Genomic DNA, 18,854 nt, shown 5'->3' on the forward strand with positions numbered 1-18,854 from the left:
TTATCAAAGTACACATACATCACCACAGTGTGTGCATTGCCCTTTTAAGATATCTGGGATGTATAAATAATACGTAAGAATCTCAGGCAGAGGGTGAATCAGAATTAGAATCGGGTTTAATATTACTGGCACATGTCGTGAAATTTGTTGCTTTGTGGCGGGAGTACAATGCAATACCTAATAATGAACAAAACCCATATATTACAAAAAGAAATATATTTTTAAAAATAGCAAATAAGTAGTGCAAAAAGAGAACAAAAACAAAGAAAAAACATAGAGAGGTAATGTACATTGGTTTACTATCCATTCAGAAATCTGATGGTGGCAGAAGCTGGTCCTAAAATGTTGAGAGTGTGTCTTCGGGCTCCAGTACCTCCTCCCTGATGGTTGCAATAGGAAGAGGGCATGTCCTGGGTGATGGAGATCCTAAATGAGGGATGCTGCCTTTCATTGGGGCATCACCTTTTGAAGATGTCCTCGATGCTGGGAGCCGAGTGCCCATGGTGGAGACGGCTGAGTTTGCCACTGTGTGCAGCCACTTCCAATCCTGTGCAGCTACCCGTGTATTGCCTTTTTAGGCTGGCCGAGAGTAATAGAGATTGTGCAGAACACCTGGGGCAGAGTGAGTACATTGTCAGCTTAAGGTCACAAAATGGCTGTATTGCTCCTTTAAGACAGCAGTGGAGGAGTAGGGCCATGGAGTGAACATATTTGTCCTTCTAGCCAGTCAATGCAGAGGTACTTGTACAATCCTTGTACCTGTTGGATATGGACAGTCCGTGCATTATAACCAGATCAGAAGGTGTGCATTGTAACACATCCAAAATGCTGGAGGAGTTAAGCAGGTCAGGGAACATCTATGGAAAGGAATAAACAGTCGATGTTTTGGGCCAAGACCCTTCATCAGGACTGGAAAGGAAGGGGGAAGAAGCCAGAATAAGAAGGTGGGAAAGAGTGGAGAGGACAAGCTAGAAAGTGTTGGGTGAAGCAGGGGGATGGGGTGGAAAATGAAGTAAGAAGCTGGGAGATGATAGGTGGAAAAGTTAAAGGGCTGGAGAAGAAGGAATCTGACAGGAGAGAACAGTGGGCCAATGGGAGAAAGGGAAGGAGCAGGGGCAACATGGGAGGTGAAGGGCAGGTGAGGAGAAAAGGTAAGAGGCCACTGAGGAAATGAAGAAGGGAAAGGGGAAGAAGAGGGAAGAAGGGGAGGGGGAAGGAGAGGGGAAAAAGGGAAGTGCAAGGGGAATGGGAAGAAGAGGGAGGGGGGAATGTATGTATAGCCCCTTTGGCACCTGGGGCAAAATCCATTATCTCTTAATGGAACAGAAGAACTAGGAACAGGAGTAAGCCAAGCGACTCATCTATATTGATCTTCGATTCAAAAAGATGATTTACCTCAGTAGCTCAATCACAAACAAGAGGGTTGTGATGAAAGGTCTTGCCCCAAATATCAACTGTATTCTTTCCATAGATGCCCCCTAGCCTGCTGAGTTCCTCCAGCATTTTGTGTGTGTTTACTTCCATAGTATATTCTTTCCGTTTCCATATCCATTGATTCCTGTAGCATCATGGCTCTGTAGGATAAATATATATTACGTTTATCACCTTAAAAGGGCAACTGGGCTAGAGTGTTCATTGCCACTTTAAGAACTGATGTAGCATGAATATGTTTTCTCCATTAAGATAGGATTAGAGGGAGCTTGTCACTTCCTCAGAACAACAGCTACAGGGAGTGGAATTGGAGCAATTGGAGGAAAATGAGTGTATTGCCTTTTTATGGTAACTGGGCTATAGTGTGTAAAGAATGAGCAATATGTGTATCCCTCGCAAATGGACGAGAGGATGCACGCCGTTTTAAAGCAATTGGGTTAGAGTAAGTGCATTACCCTTTTAAGATAGGTTTGAGAGGGTGCATTGCCTCCAAATAGGTTAAAGGGAGCGCATTGCCCCTTTAAGGTAATGGTGCATTTAAGGTGAGCTAGTCGGAGTGCATTGCCCCTTTAAGGTAACTGGACTAACGAGTGAATTGTGCCTTTGCGAGTGAATCATTGCCCCTTTAAGGTAGCAGTTAGACGGCGCACATTGACCCCCTCAAAGTAAGAGGGTTAGTCGGACGGTTAACGAGAAATTTCCCCTTGGGCGCTTTGCCCTCTTAACCGGGTTAGAGGGACCACACTGCCCCTTTCGAGGCTGGTTCATTGCCCGTTTAAGCTAGCCGGGTGCGTTGCCCCTTTAAGGCCGCCGTGTGCGCTGTATTGCAATGCGGAGCGCCCCGGGTGAGCACATGCTCCCCCTAGCGCCAGGATCGCAGGGTGACGGGCTGCGAGAGCGAGGCTCGGCTTCCCATTGGCCGCCTGGAGTTACATTCCATTCAGTTAGAGTGGATCGGGCTGCACGGCTTCAGCGCAGTGTTGCGAGCTAATTATGGCAAGGACGTTCACTCATTCACACAGTGAGTATTTCGGGCCCTTTTGCACAGAACTGTACACGTTACAACCAGAGATACAAGGTTTCCTGCATTCTGATACAGCCAAGTAGCAAGCAAGCAATCGCGCTGGTTGTTTCCATGTGATTTCTTTGTTAGAACAGTTTTTTTTTAATGCGACCGGGGAACATTTCTGAGCCGGCCGAGGATTCCGTGTGAGCAGCGTGTTCGCCGCTGGTAAGTAGATTGGAAGAAGGTTCAAAATCAGCCCGTTGGTGTAAATCTCTTTTCAGTTTTTTTTTAAGTGAGTGAAGGTTGTTGCAAGTTGCAACAATCAGAGAAGATTGTTGGCGTGTTTTATCTGTACAGCTCAGCCCTTCCCCTCTCTCTGTCTCTGCCCCTGTGTGTTGCTGTAGTTTTAGCCCAAGAAGAGGAAAGGAATTTTGCTGAAAGGACTTTTTGGAAAGCCGCTGTTCGCGAATCGAGAGGGTTTTTGTTTTGCATTTTCGCCGTTTCTTCGAAGCTGGGACAGTAATGATCAGTGAGAGAGAGATAATCTCTGTCGTGTTTGCGAAGGATTTTGTTTAAATCAGTGTTATTTTCTTGTACCGCGTTCGTATTATGAGGGATGTGAAATCCCAGAGAGGGAGTGTGTTTACACAATAGGCATAAGCCAGGTTCCAGTGTGGACTTTCCGATAGATTTCCTGCGATTTTTTTTGTGTTTTAGGACAAGCGTTACCGGCCAGTCCGCGGGCATTTAGAGCCAGGGCTGAATCTCCCCCCCCCCCCCACCTCTTCGAGGCATGAGGAGGAATTTACTTGGGAGGCTGGTCCCAAGTAAATAGTCTGGGGGACGATTTAGAATGGAGAGCGAGAGAGGGAAAATACCGTGGACGGCGGAGGTTGAAATCGACCCGTTTAAAATACAAGCTACTCCCGAGAAAAGCGAGGCAACTGTAATTAAATAAAAATCCCGAACATCCCTTTAGAGGCGAAAGGATTTTAATATTAAGGATTGCGAGTTCTGAGGGTGTTTGATTGGATCAGTCCGGGAAGTCAGCGAAGGTTTATTTAATACATGGTAAACCACCAATACTTTATTTAAATAACTACTGCCCGCTGTTAATACGTATGTTTGCTTTTTTTGAAAATCGGTGTTCTGGTTTGTGTGTTTCTGTGGTGAAGGAGTCTCCTGCCTCACTGATCGGTGTATAAAATTGATCGATAAGAGTGTCGCAAATTTATTCCAAATAGTAGTAGATAAAACTGGACGGACGCACCCTGTGCAGAACCGAAATTCTTACCCAGTTTTGCGGCGGGAGGGGGAGAAGGTCAAGAAAATGCGAAATAAGAAATTATCTTCATTAGTGATTTTCTTTTACCCTCCGTGGTGGTGCCTGAACGCCGGGATTTCAGGTGGCGTGGCGAAGGCAGTGCTGTCTCCCCGGCATGGGTTCCGCAGGACGGAGCGCTGAGAGGGGCGCGAATCCGGCTGGGCTCCCGGGAGACGATTTCATTTCGGATGTTGGGGGCATTGGCAGGCGTGTTTGGGGTTTTCGCCTGGTTTAGATCTTAGGCGCTGAGATGCCTTCGGGTAAAATTAGAAAATTGGAGGGGCATTGGATCCCTGATCACTTCAGTCTTGACATTCCCTGACAGTGGGCGTTTCTTCTTCAGTCTCTGTACCTGTCTCATCTCCCTGCCACTGTTTCCCACTTTTCTCTCGTCTTCCCTCTTTCTGCCTATTTCTCCCTGTCCATCACTGCTGCGAACCGTCCCTCTGTACCTCTCACTCTTCCATCTCGCCTTCCTCATCCATTCCCTCTCTCTCCCGCATCCCATCTCATCCCTCTCTCCCGCATCCCATCTCATCCTCTCTCCCGCATCCCATCTCATCCTCTCTCCCGCATCCCATCTCATCCTCTCTCCCGCATCCCATCTCATCCCTCTCTCTCCCGCATCCCATCTCATCCCTCTCTCTCCCGCATCCCATCTCATCCCTCTCTCTCCCGCATTCCCATCTCATCCCTCTCCCGCATTCCCATCTCATCCCTCTCTCTCCCGCATTCCCATCTCATCCCTCTCTCTCCCGCATTCCCATCTCATCCCTCTCTCTCCCGCATTCCATCTCATCCTCTCTCTCCCGCATCCCATCTCATCCCCCTCTCTCCCGCATCCCATCTCATCCCTCTCTCTCCCGCATCCCATCTCATCCTCTCTCTCCCGCATCCCATCTCATCCTCTCTCTCCCGCATCCCACCTCATCCTCTCTCTCCCGCATCCCACCTCATCCTCTCTCTCCCGCATCCCATCTCATCCTTTCTCCCCCGCATCCCATCTCATCCTCTCTCTCCCGCATCCCATCTCAACCTCTCTCTCCCGCATCCCATCTCAACCTCTCTCTCCCGCATCCCATCTCAACCTCTCTCTCCCGCATCCCATCTCAACCTCTCCCTCCCGCATCCCATCTCATCCTCTCCCTCCCGCATCCCATCTCATCCTCTCCCTCCCGCATCCCATCTCATCCCTCTCTCTCGCATTCCCTCGCCCCTCCCTCTCTCTCCCGAGCCCCGACTCTCTCCCTCCCTCTCGCATCCCGTCTCTCTCCCTCCCCTCCCGCATCCCATCTCATCCCTCTCTCCCGCATCCCATCTCATCCCTCTCTCCCGCATCCCATCTCATCCCTCTCTCCCGCATCCCATCTCATCCCTCTCTCTCCCGCATCCCATCTCATCCCTCTCTCTCCCGCATCCCATCTCATCCCTCTCTCTCCCGCATCCCATCTCATCCCTCTCTCTCCCGCATCCCGTCTCTCTCTCTCCCTCCCTCTCGCATCCCGTCTCTCTCTCTCCCTCCCTCTCGCATCCCGTCTCTCTCTCTCCCTCCCTCTCGCATCCCGTCTCTCTCCCTCCCTCTCGCATCCCGTCTCTCTCTCTCTCCCCTCTCGCATCCCATCTCTCTCTCTCTCTCTCCCCTCTCGCATCCCATCTCATCCCCCTCCCGCATTCCCCTCTCATCCCTCTCTCTCGCATTCCCTCGCCCCTCTCTCTCCCTCGCCCCTCTCTCTCCCGCGCCCCTCTCTCTCCCGCGCCCCGACTCTCTCCCTCCCTCTCGCATCCCGTCTCTCTCCCTCCCCTCCCGCATCCCATCTCATCCCTCTCTCCCGCATCCCATCTCATCCCTCTCTCCCGCATCCCATCTCATCCCTCTCTCCCGCATCCCATCTCATCCCTCTCTCTCCCGCATCCCATCTCATCCCTCTCTCTCCCGCATCCCATCTCATCCCTCTCTCTCCCGCATCCCATCTCATCCCTCTCTCTCCCGCATCCCGTCTCTCTCTCTCCCTCCCTCTCGCATCCCGTCTCTCTCTCTCCCTCTCGCATCCCGTCTCTCTCTCTCCCTCCCTCTCGCATCCCGTCTCTCTCCCTCCCTCTCGCATCCCGTCTCTCTCTCTCTCCCCTCTCGCATCCCATCTCTCTCTCTCTCTCTCCCCTCTCGCATCCCATCTCATCCCCCTCCCGCATTCCCCTCTCATCCCTCTCTCTCGCATTCCCTCGCCCCTCTCTCTCCCTCGCCCCTCTCTCTCCCGCGCCCCTCTCTCTCCCGCGCCCCGACTCTCTCCCTCCCTCTCGCATCCCGTCTCTCTCTCTCCCTCCCTCTCGCATCCCGTCTCTCTCTCTCCCTCCCTCTCGCATCCCGTCTCTCTCTCTCTCCCTCCCTCCCTCTCGCATCCCGTCTCTCTCTCTCTCCCTCCCTCTCGCATCCCGTCTCTCTCTCTCTCCCTCCCTCTCGCATCCCGTCACTCACTCTCCCCTCTCGCATCCCGTCTCTCTCTCTCCCTCCCTCTCGCATCCCGTCTCTCTCTCTCCCTCCCTCTCGCATCCCGTCTCTCTCTCTCCCTCCCTCTCGCATCCCGTCTCTCTCTCTCTCCCTCCCTCTCGCATCCCGTCTCTCTCTCTCCCTCCCTCTCGCATCCCGTCTCTCTCTCCCCCTCTCGCATCCCGTCTCTCTCTCCCCCTCTCGCATCCCGTCTCTCTCTCTCCCTCCCTCTCGCATCCCGTCTCTCTCTCTCTCCCTCCCTCTCGCATCCCGTCTCTCTCTCCCTCCCTCTCGCATCCCGTCTCTCTCCCTCCCTCTCGCATCCCGTCTCTCTCTCTCCCTCCCTCTCGCATCCCGTCTCTCTCTCCCTCCCTCTCGCATCCCGTCTCTCTCCCTCCCTCTCGCATCCCGTCTCTCTCTCTCCCTCCCTCTCGCATCCCGTCTCTCTCTCCCTCCCTCTCGCATCCCGTCTCTCTCTCTCTCCCTCCCTCTCGCATCCCGTCTCTCTCTCTCTCCCTCCCTCTCGCATCCCGTCTCTCTCTCTCTCTCCCTCTCGCATCCCGTCTCTCTCTCTCTCCCTCTCGCATCCCGTCTCTCTCTCTCTCTCCCTCCCTCTCGCATCCCGTCTCTCTCTCCCTCCCTCTCGCATCCCGTCTCTCACTCTCCCTCCCTCTCGCATCCCGTCTCTCTCTCTCCCTCCCTCTCGCATCCCGTCTCTCTCTCTCCCTCCCTCTCGCATCCCGTCTCTCTCTCTCTCCCTCCCTCTCGCATCCCGTCTCTCTCTCCCTCCCTCTCGCATCCCGTCTCTCTCTCTCTCCCCCTCTCGCATCCCGTCTCTCTCTCTCCCCCCCTCTCGCATCCCGTCTCTCTCTCTCCCCCTCTCGCATCCCGTCTCTCTCTCTCCCCCTCTCGCATCCCGTCTGTCTCTCTCCTCTCGCATCCCGTCTGTCTCTCTCCTCTCGCATCCCGTCTGTCTCTCTCCTCTCGCATCCCGTCTGTCTCTCCCTCCCTCTCGCATCCCGTCTCTCTCTCTCCCTCTCTCCCGCATCCCATCTCATCCCTCTCTCTCCCGCATCCCATCTCATCCCTCTCTCTCCCACATCCCATCTCATCCCTCTCTCTCCCGCATCCCATCTCATCCCTCTCTCTCCCGCATCCCGTCTCTCTCTCTCCCTCCCTCTCGCATCCCGTCTCTCTCTCCCTCCCTCTCGCATCCCGTCTCTCTCCCTCCCTCTCGCATCCCGTCTCTCTCTCCCTCCCTCTCGCATCCCGTCTCTCTCTCCCTCCCTCTCGCATCCCGTCTCTCTCTCTCTCCCTCCCTCTCGCATCCCGTCTCTCTCTCTCTCCCTCCCTCTCGCATCCCGTCTCTCTCTCTCTCCCTCCCTCTCGCATCCCGTCTCTCTCTCTCTCCCTCCCTCTCGCATCCCGTCTCTCTCTCTCTCCCTCCCTCTCGCATCCCGTCACTCACTCTCCCTCTCGCATCCCGTCACTCTCTCTCCCTCCCTCTCGCATCCCGTCTCTCTCTCTCCCCTCTCGCATCCCATCTCTCTCTCTCCCCCTCTCGCATCCCGTCTCTCTCTCCCTCTCGCATCCCGTCTCTCTCTCTCTCCCTCCCTCTCGCATCCCGTCACTCACTCTCCCTCTCGCATCCCGTCACTCACTCTCCCTCTCGCATCCCGTCACTCACTCTCCCTCTCGCATCCCGTCACTCTCTCTCCCTCCCTCTCGCATCCCGTCTCTCTCTCTCCCCTCTCGCATCCCATCTCTCTCTCTCCCCCTCTCGCATCCCGTCTCTCTCTCCCTCTCGCATCCCGTCTCTCTCTCTCTCTCTCTCCCTCTCCCTCTCGCATCCCGTCTCTCTCTCTCTCTCCCTCTCGCATTCCGTCTCTCTCTCTCCCCCTCTCGCATCCCGTCTCTCTCTCTCTCCTCTCGCATCCCATCTCTCTCTCTCCCCCTCTCGCATCCCGTCTCTCTCTCTCTCTCTCCCCCTCTCGCATCAATAGACAGTAGGTGCAGGAGTAGGCCATTCGGCCCTTCTAGCCAGCACCGCCATTCACTATGATCATGGCTGATCATACACAATCAGTACCCCGTTCCTGCCCTCTCTCCATATCCCTTGACCCCGCTATCTATATCTAACTCTCTCTTGAATGCATCCAGAGACTTGGCCTCCACTGCCTTATGGGGCAGAGCATTCCACATATCCACCACTCTCTGGGTGAAAAAGTTTTTCCGTATCTCTGTTCTAAATGGCCTACCCCTTATTCTTAAACTGTGGCCTCTAGTTCTGGACTCACCCATCAGCGGGAACATGCTTCCTGCCTCCAGTGTGTCCAATCCCTTAATAATCTTAGATGTTTCAATCAGATCCCCTCTCATCCTTCTAAATTCCAGTGTATACAAGCCCAGTCGCTCCAATCTTTCAACATATGACAGTCCCGCCATTCCGGGAATTAACCTTGTGAACCTACGCTGCACCCCCTCAATAGCAAGAATGTCTTTCCTCAAATTTGGAGACCAAAAATTGCACACAATACTCCAGGTGGGGTCTTACCAGGGCCCTGTACAGCTGCAGAAGGACCCCTTTACTCTTATACTCAATTCCTCTTGTTATAAAAGCATCCCGTCTCTCTCTCTCTCCCTCTCGCATCCCGTCTCTCTCTCCCTCTAGCATCCCGTCTCTCTCTCTCTCCCTCTCGCATCCCATCCCTCTCTCTCCCTTTCTCGCATCCCGTCTCTCTCTCCCTCTCGCATCCCGTCTCTCTCTCTCTCTCCCTCTCGCATCCCGTCTCTCTCTCTCTCCCCTCTCGCATCCCGTCTCTCTCTCTCTCCCCTCTCGCATCCCGTCTCTCTCTCTCTCTGTCGCATCCCATCCCTCTCTCTCCCTTTCTCGCATCCCTCTCTCTCTCCCTTTCTCGCATCCCTCTCTCTCTCCCTCTCTTGCACCCCGTCCCTCTCCCTCGCATCCCGTCCCTCTCCCTCGCATCCCCCTCTCTCATACCGCAGTAAAGTTTTGGGGATGTTAACTGTGCGTTTTTCCGAAGGGGAATGCCCAACAGAACTCAGAATCCAGTCGATCCGTTGTCCCAGTTTGATGTCTGACTACCACAAAACCCCGAGGTGGAACTGAGATCAATTTTGCCAAGCGATCAGATTCCAGTTTCCCCAACTTCTATCTGAAGCAATTCGCCGCAACTCCCCGCAAAATACCGCGCGTAATTAATAGTTTTGTCCTTCTGTATTGTTGACAAGCTGGTTATGATTAGCAGTTTTGAGTCACTGTTTATGAGAAAATTGGCGGTGAGATGGGGAAAGTCTTGAAGAGGGAGGCGGCGTCCGTGGAAAATCTGCTGATATTTTTTCGCTGCTGAGCTGGGTGTGTACAGTACAGTCGCAGCTCGTGGTTTTAATCTAACTGGGCTGCTTCTCAAACTGAAACTAAATAGGGTTTCGGGTTGGGAGACAGATCATACCGGGCAGCTGGGGTGTTTTACCGGCTGGGGACGGTAGGCGGGAGACGATATATTTCTAAGTGGTGGCGCGGAGGGAGCTTCTGGTGCCGGGTAGAGCGGCTGGGTGGGAGGCGAAGAGGATGACTGCTGGGTGTGGGAGTCTGCCAGGCAGATATCTAGCAATCCTTCTCAGACACGATCCCCTCACACTGCAGGTCGAAGGAACGAAATAATTTTAGGGCGTTTTTTATAACTCACTTCGCCTTCAATTTCTCAGTTTTTGCCTTGGCAAAATCTGCACGTTTTGTTGACTCTGGGGGCCAAATATTTCGGGGGGGGGGGCGATTGAAAGAGTGAGTTAAGAACCTCTCACTGAGAATGCTTGGGATGGTCTGCGTGTCCAACCTGTGTGTCCGTCGTGAACTGGGCATGCAAAGACCACCTTGTTAATAAAATGGTGTTTAATGTGTGGTGGTGGGGCGGGGAGTTAAAGTGGGTGTGCGAGGGTAGTGTGAAGGGGGTGGAGATGGGCACCCATCAGTCTGTGTGTAGTGTGTATACACAGCAGCGAGTTCTGTGTGCTTGAGTAATAGGGTGGGGTCCATGCAGGTGTGTGTGTGTGAGAGAGAGAGACAGACACAACTGGAGTGTGAAAGGGTGGAGGTGTGTACCCTCCGGTCTGTCTGCATATAGTGTGTGTGAGGGGAATGTGACTGGAAGGGGGTGTGCACCTACCAGTTAGTGTGTAGTGTATGTGTACACACACCCATTTTTTCAGTGGGCTCTGTGTGTGTGTGTGTGTGTGTGTGTGTGTGTGTGTGTGTGTGTGTGTGTGTGTGTGTGTGTGTGTGGGGGGGGGGGGCTGGCTGGGAGAGATGTGACGTGAAAGCACACCAGATCATGAGGGCCTATAGGACACAAGCGTGTGAGTGTGCAAGTGTGCACTCTTCCCACCTGTATGTCCATATTAGAGACCGCCTTCTGGCCTTTCAATCCGCACCGCCCAGCGCCCCCGATTTAACCCTAGCCTAATCACGGGACTAATTTACACCGACTAACCAGTATGTGTTTGGAATGCGGGAGGAAACTGGAGCACCCAGAGGAAACCCACACAGGGAGAACATGCAAACTCCTTACAGGCAGTGGTGGGAATTGAACTCAGACCACCTGTACTGTAAAGCGTTGTACTAACCACTACGCTACCGTGCCGCCCTACTTAATTAGTAAGGAAGGTAATGGGGAGAAGGCAGAGGAATTTAGCTGAGAGAGATGATAAATCAGTGAAGACGGAATGGCACAGCAGAGTCAGTGGGCTGAATGGCCTAGTCCTGCCCCTGTGTCAGAGATTGTGGGTGATATGTGATAGAGCTCCGTGTTCCACTTCTCTTGATGTCTTGTAGAACTGCCGGTGTCTAACATTCTAGTTAATGACCGACTCGGTTCCTATCGTTATCTGTTGTTGCCCTGTATGTTGAAATGTTTCTTAATCGCACCTGGAAGGTCTGCCTCTTAATTTTGTGAGTGTGATCCTCCGTCTCTAAAATCCCCACCCAGCAGAAATAATTTCACTCTAGTGATACCCATTTGATTTTTTTTCCCCACCTTCAGTGTTTCAAGCTGAGTTTTAGCTTCTGAGTTCTGTAGCATCCAGTCTACAACATAGAACATTACAGCCCAGTACCGACCCTTTGGCCTACCATGTCATACTGACCTTTTACCCTACTCTAAGAGTAGGTTAATCAATCTGACCCTTCATTCCTACATAGCCTTCAAATTTCCTATCATCCATGTGCCTATCTAAGAGTATCTTAAATGCCCCTAATATATCTGCTAGGGTGACGGGGTGGAGGTATGTCTCTACCAAAGGAGGTGTGAGGTGCTCCTGCCCTCTGCTAGCCTGCAGGTCACTCTTGGGCAAGGCAGCATCTGCTTCATTTCCCCGCCACCCACCTCCGATCGGGGTGACGTGAAGCCATGGGAGCAGGCGGTGGATGTCCCAAGTTGTGGTTGTGTGACCACTGACACCAGGCAGACAATCTCTGAAGAGTGTTGATAATGGCTGGGGTCACCCGTCTTGTAAAGATGCTGCCCAGAAGAAGGCAATGGCAAACCACTTCTGTAGAAAACACATGCTAAGAACACTTATGGACAGACCATGAATGCCCACATCGTTCAACATGGCACGTAGTGATGGTTGAATGTATCTGCCTGTACCACCACCCTGGTGTTGCTTACCACTCACTGAGCACCAATGACATTCCCCCCCCCCCCCATACTTTCCTCCAATCATTTCAAAATGATGTCTCCTTGTGTTAGCAATTCACATGCTGTGAAGAAGTCTCTAGCTGTCCACCCTGTCTGTGACTCTTTTCAACCAAGAGACCTCCTGTCCACCTTTGCCCCAAAGAGAAAAGCCCCAAGCTTGCTCAACCTTCCCTCTAACCTGAGACATGCTCTCTAATTCAGACAGTGTCCTGGTAAATCTCCTCTGCTCCTGGGATTTCAATTTAACGTCAGAGAGTGTACACGGTATACAGCCTGAATTCCTCACTCTTCACAGACGTCCGCAAAACAGAAGGGAAACAAAACAAAAACCCCAGAGAATGAGTGACAGAAAACGTTTGAGCCCCAAACTCCCCCCCCCCAACTCCCACGCACAGGCAGTAGCGCTCCCCCCTCTCACTCCAACCACTTGTTCCATCAAAAAAGCATCACACCCCTACCACCCAACATGCAAGCAAAAACAAGCTCCCAACTCTAACTCTCTGGTCCGGAACACTTTCTCATCCAGACCATTTAATCAGCTGGCCTTCATTTTGTGTGCCCATCTTAACATTGGGACAGCGGGAGTCCATCCAGGAGTCCAAGCCCCTCCCCTCGCCATTCTGCACTCTGATGGATGGTGGGCATTCAGTGGTGCGTCTCCATGTTCCCGCTTCCCTCGGTGTTGCACACCCACTCCTGATGACGCCTCGTGTTCAAGCTAATGACTGATTCAGCATCCACCTTTACCTCTTGTCGTCCCTGTGTGTCGACACGTCTCCTAATCGCCTCTAGAAGGTCTGTGCCTTAATTTTCCAAGAGTGACCCTACAACCCCAGGACATCCGCAGCACCCACAATGTGCTCTCTTCTCGTTACTACCGTCAGGGAGGAGGTACAGGAGCTTGAAGACATGTACTCAATCTTTTAGCATCAGCTTCTCCTCCACCATCAGATTCCTCAGCGGTCCATAAACATTACCTTACTGTTTTTCTCTTTTTTTGCACCATTTATTTTATACACATATAGTAATTTTAATGTATTGTGCTGTACTACTACAGAACAGCAAATTTCCTGACATGCGTACATCAGTGAAAGTCAACCTCATTCTGATTCATCTCTTAAAATCCCTGCCCAGCAGAAATAATTTCTCCCCTATCGATTTTTATTTTTCCCCTCAGTGTTTTGAATTGCGCTTTATCTTCTGAACGCCTTAAAATCAAGTCTAGTTTATGGTTGTCTCCCCTGCTACTTAAACACAAGAGATTCTGCAGCTGCTGGAAATCCAGAGCAACACACACACACAAAATGTTGAAGGAACTCAGCAGGTCAGGTAGAGTCAATGGAGTCAGTGTTTCGGGCTGAGACCCTTCATCAGGACTGGAAAGAAAGGGGGCAGAGGCCCAGAATAAGAAGGTGACAGGAGGGGGAGGAGTACAAGATGGCAGGTGAAGCCAGGAGGAGGGGGATGATGGGAGGCAATAGGCAGAAGAGCTGAAGATAGCCTTTCGCCTTTTCCACTCTTGCTGCTCTCCAGGCAGTGGTTCATCCTCCACAATTAAATCTCTCCAACTGAACCCAGTGACATTGTGAAATTCTCCCCTTTAACCGTAACTGTGTTGGGCTACTGGAGATTTAATTCATCCCTACCCCCCTCCGTTGTTATGTAGAGTATGGGACCCCCCTGAAGTTTTACACTTTGTGTCACTACCTCCTTCCTTTTGTGATCTGTGTCGTAGACAACAGCAGCAAATTTCCTCCGTAAGTCATTGATCTATGGGTGAGCTTCCCAAGATCTTTTATCTTTCTCCAGAGGACCTTGCCATTTTCTGTACACTACACGGAGCTTGGGTACTGTCGAAATGCAGCGTCTTTCACTATTCCTACTGAACTTGAACACAAGGAAAATTAAATACAATTTACAAGGCACAAGTTGATTTTGAAATGTGTTGAGCCTGAAAACGCGTACTCTGAGCTCACCCTGCTGTTAAGACTATTGAATAGTCACCTAGTTGGATAAGATGGACTCTTGACCTCATGATCTTCCTCATTATGATCTTGCACCTTATTGTCTACCTGCACTGCACTTCCTCTGTAGCTGTTACACTTAATTCTGCATTTTTAAACCTTGTTTACCTCAATGCACTGTGCAATGGTTTGATCTGTATGAAAAGTATATGAGGCAAGCTTTTCACGTAATCTTGGCACTTGCATCCGTAGTCAATCAGTTTGAGTTTGTTCCTCGACACACACCTTGCGGTTCAGACGAGTGAGTTGCAGTTGCATCTTATGAGATCACCTAACCAGTTCATTGTAAACTTCCTGCTTTCCGGAACTTCCTTTTCCCACAGTCAACCACACAACCAATATTGGCATTGTTAATAAACTGCTTAATCATAGCCCTGACACTTGTAATAAAGTCTTTTGCATATATTAGTTGTTTTTTTTTAGAAAAGGAAACATACTGGTAGTCTGTAAGTGGAATGCCTTTGCATGCAGCTCTCTGGTCACTGAAATAATTATTGAAATAACCTCTTCCATTTTCCCACTGTGCTATTTTTTGGATCTTGAGGAATTGAAACTCGTGCTGTTGCATTGATGGGTTCATTACACAGGATTGAGGCATTAATATTAAGGGTTCAAAGGTCTAAGTAGCTTTTAAATCTTTTTGATCATATATGAAAAAAAATCAAATAGAATTTATGAAAATACTTAGCATAAAGACTGACAAACAACCAATGTGGAAATGGCAGAACTATGCAAATAAAAATACGACTGAGAACACGAGTTGTAGAGTCTTTGAAAGTGAGTCCTTAGGTTGTGGAACCAGTTCAGAGTTGAGGCGAGCAAAGTTATCCACGCTTGTTCAGGAGCCTGATGATTGGAGGATAATAACTGTTCCTGAACCTGATGGTGTGGGATCTAAAGGTTCTGTACCTCCCTCCCGATGGTTGTAGAGAGAAGAGAGCATGGCTTGGATGGTAGAGTTTTGATGCTGGATGCTGCTTGTAGATGTGCTGAATGGTGTGGAGGGCTTTGCCTGTGATGGACCAGGCTGTATCCACTCTCTGGGGCCTTTTCTGTTCCCAGGCATTGGTGTTTGCATACCAGGCTGTGATGAAACCAGTTTGGATGCTCTCCATTGTCATATTGGTCAATGATTTTGATAACATGCCAAATTGATTAGTCAGGGCATCAAAGGTTATGTGGAAAAGGCAGGAGAATAATGGCAGAACAGACTCGAAGGGCTGGATGACCTAATTCTGCTCCTATGTCTTATGGTCTCTGATCGACACAAACTTCTAAGAAAGCAGAGGTATTGCCCTGCCTTCTATGTGACGGCACTTACTACTGGTCCCAGGACAGATCTTCTGATGTTTTAATGCCCATGAATTTCAAGCTTCTGACCCGCTCTGCCTCTGATCCCCTAATGAGGACTGACTCATGGACCTCTGGCTTCTTGCTCCTATTGTCGATAATCAGCTCCTTGGTTTTGCTGACGTTGAGTTGAGAGGTTGTTGTTGTGGCTCCACTCAACTAGACTTTCAATCTCCTTCCTGTGTGCCTGGAAACAGATCTTGAGCCTGCACCAAAAAGCACCCGGCTTCCGCAGAACTTTAAACACTGTCGGCACGCTCACACCATATAAAAGTTATTTTTAAGGAAAAAGCACATCAATGCATCTTAATCTAGACTGTAGACTTTCATTTAAAAACAGTGGACTGTTAAATTATTAATTAGGATAAATGATCCTTGATATGCCCTGACATAAAATAACTAGAAGGAACATCAATTCATTCAAGTTAACTGGTCAAACAGAACTACTCAGGACCAATACACAATATTCAATCATTGGGTTTCAAGCTTCATCTTTGTTTGCCATATATACTCAGTTGCCACTTTATTAGGTACCTTTTGTATTAAATACAGAGGCCACTGAGTGTATGTTCGTGATCTTCTGCTGTTAGCCCATCTGCGTTAAAGTTTGGCATGTGTGCTTTCAGAGATGCTCTTCTGCACACCACTGTTGTAACGTATGGTTATCTGAGTTACTGTCACCTTCGTGTCAGCTTGAACCAGTCCGGCCATTCCCCTGACCTCTCTCATTGACAAGGCGTTTTCACCCACCTATTTGGAGGTTTTTTTTTGTTTTCTCACAGCGTTCTCTGTAAACACTAGAGCAGGGCTTCCTGACCTTTTTTTTATGCATGGACCCCCACCGTTAACTGAGGACCCCAGGCTGGGAACCCTTGCTCTAGAGACTGTTGTGTGTGAAAATCCCGGGAGAACAGCAGTTTGAGATACTCAGACCACCCCATCTGGCACCAACAATCATTCCACTGTCAAAGTCACTAAGATCACATTTCCTTCCCCATTCCGATGTTTGGTTTGAACAACTGAACCTCTGTCTGCGTACTCTTGTTCATTGAGTTGCTGCCACATGATTGGCTGATCAGATATTTACATTAATGAGCAGGTGTACCTCGTAAAGTGGCCACTGAGTGTGTATTTGCATGTGTTAGGAATTTCCTGGGGTGTGTTGGTGCGACATGGAACAAAGCCTTTCAACAATTATAAAAGATAAAGAATTGTACAAAAATAAAATTAAAGGTTTAAATATGAATGTTGAATGAAATGTGCAGAAATATATAAATATCAACATATATTTCCAATGTAAACAGCAATATAAAAAGTGGCTTTAAGGTATGCAGTCTGTGATTGAGGTAATAAATGGTGGGGGTGGGGGTCTAACTGGAATGGTTGATCAGACTAACTGCCTGGAGGATGAAATGTTTTAAGTTTTGCTTTCTTTAAGATTTCAGTTAAAGCTGCAAGAGGCAATTAAAGTAAATTCAAAGTTCAAAGTAAACTTATTATCAAGGTACTTATGTCACCATATATAATTTCCTGTGGGCACACTCAACAAATCTATGGAATAGTAACTATAACAGAATCAATGCAAGACTGCACCAACTTGAGTGTTTGAACCAGAGTGCAGAAGAGAATAAACTGCACGAGTAGAAGAATAAATAATAATATTAAATAAATAAGCAATAAATATCAAGACCATCCAATGAAGAGTCCTTGAAAGTGAGTCTATTGGCTGTGGGAGCGTTTCAATAATGGGGCAAACGAAGTTATCCCCTCTGGTTCAAGAACCTGATGGTTGAGGGGTAATAACTGTTTCGGGACCTGGTCCTGATGGCAGCAATGGGCAGAGAGCCTGCCCTGGGTGGTGGGGCTGCTTTCCTGTGACAGCCTTTCATGTGGTTGTACTCAGAGATTTAGCAGGATGCTGCTTGGATCAAGGGCAGGAGGTGTAAGGTGAAGTTAGACAGACTTGTGTTGTTTTCTCTGGAGTGAAGGAGGCTGAGGGGAGACCTGATGGAAGATTATAAGATTATGAGAGGTACAGATGGAGGAGACAGCTTTATAGCCCAGGGTCAACATGTCTAATACTAGAGGGTATGCGTGTAAACTGAGAGGGGGTAAATTTAAAGGTTTTTTTTTTGAAAAATGGGGTGCTTGGAATGTGCCGTCAGGGGTGACAGTGGAGGCAAGTTATTGCCGAGAGCATTCTGACGGTTGCGTCACTCTCTGGTATGGAGGGGTCTTTGCACAGGACTGGAAAAAAGCTGCGGAGAGTTTCAAACTCAGCCAGCTCCATCATGGGCACCAGCCTACCCACCATCGCGGCCAACTTCAAAAGACGATGCCTCAAGAAGGCGGCATCCATCATTAAGGATTTTCACCGTCCTGGACTTGCCCTCTTCCCATCAGGGACGCGGTCCAAGGGCCTGAAGACACACACCTGATGTTTTAGGAACAGCTTCTTCCCCTCCGCCACCAGATTGCTGAATGGGCAATGAACCCATAAACACTAGCTCAATTTTTGCACTATTTATTTTTTCATATTTCTTATTGTACTGCGTTCAATGGTGGTTGTCCGTCATGTCTGAGCACAAGACATAGGAGCAGAATCAGGCCATTCAGCCCATCAGGTCTGTTCTGTTGACAATGCTGGGAGACCTGTGTAGGAGAAGTTTTTAAAGTGGAAAAGCCATTGCACTGGGGCAGTTCCACTCTGTCGATCTCAGAAGTCTGGGTGCAGTGTTACGAATAAGCATCACAAGCTGGGGTCCTGCTTGGTTGCAGTAGATGGCTGTGATGCCTTCTATGCCTTGTCATGTCCTTTGCTCTCCATGGAGAGCTGCAGTACCATCTTCCTAGCCATTGGATCTCACTGTAGATCTCATCTGCCCAGTCCGCCAGAGCTGACTGTACATGTATCTCTGTCTCATCGGTTTATAAAGCGACTCTCGATTGCAAACAGCCTCTTGGAGCCACAGGTGAGAGCTGAGTATCCAGAGGGGTCCGAAGTTGAGTGAGCTGCACTGGAGTGGACATTAAGAGCCCCTTCAGCAGGGTTCTACCCCTTTCACGACATATGTCAGCGATAATCATGATTCTGATAGAGACATTTACCAGGCCCTTAGAGAGCATATATCGGGGGTTTGCGCTACTCCTGGCATGGACCAGAAGAACATTTTAAATGACCAGAGAGACGTTTATAAAAATACTCCACATTGGCGTAGTAGTTAGCACAATATTTTACAATGCTTGTTACCTGGGTTCATTTACCACCGCTGTCTTTAAGGAGTTTGTACGTTCTCTCTGTGACCACGTGGGTTTGTGGGTGCTCTGGTGTCGTCCACAGTTCGAAGACGGTTACCAGTTGGTAGGTTAATTGGTCATTGTAAATTGTCCCATGATTAGGCTAGGGTTAATCGGGGAGGCATGGCTCAAATGCTGGAATGGTCTATTCCATGGTGTATCTCCATAAACAAACAAATACATTTCCCCAAGTTGTAAGGAATGTTTGAATCGGTTAGGA

The 18,854-nt window shown here is 49.8% G+C and overlaps 1 protein-coding gene across 5 annotated transcripts in view; it reads left to right on the top strand.

Annotated features, from left to right (window-relative positions):
* Nucleotides 1-2,342: 2,342 nt before the first annotated feature.
* Nucleotides 2,343-18,854, top strand: part of LOC140741720 (plexin-A1-like) — a 436,373-nt gene continuing 419,861 nt past the window's right edge. For 2 of the 5 annotated variants that reach the window (XM_073072023.1, XM_073072027.1), the window contains exon 1: nucleotides 2,343-2,452. The gene's annotated coding sequence lies outside the window, so the exon portion shown is untranslated. Of the gene's footprint in view, nucleotides 2,663-18,854 lie in introns of all 5 variants that reach the window. The other 3 variants (XM_073072025.1, XM_073072024.1, XM_073072026.1) reach the window with 2 other exon arrangements.

The sequence above is a fragment of the Hemitrygon akajei genome, chromosome 19 (assembly GCF_048418815.1).
Source record: "Hemitrygon akajei chromosome 19, sHemAka1.3, whole genome shotgun sequence".
Lineage (NCBI taxonomy): Eukaryota > Metazoa > Chordata > Chondrichthyes > Myliobatiformes > Dasyatidae > Hemitrygon > Hemitrygon akajei.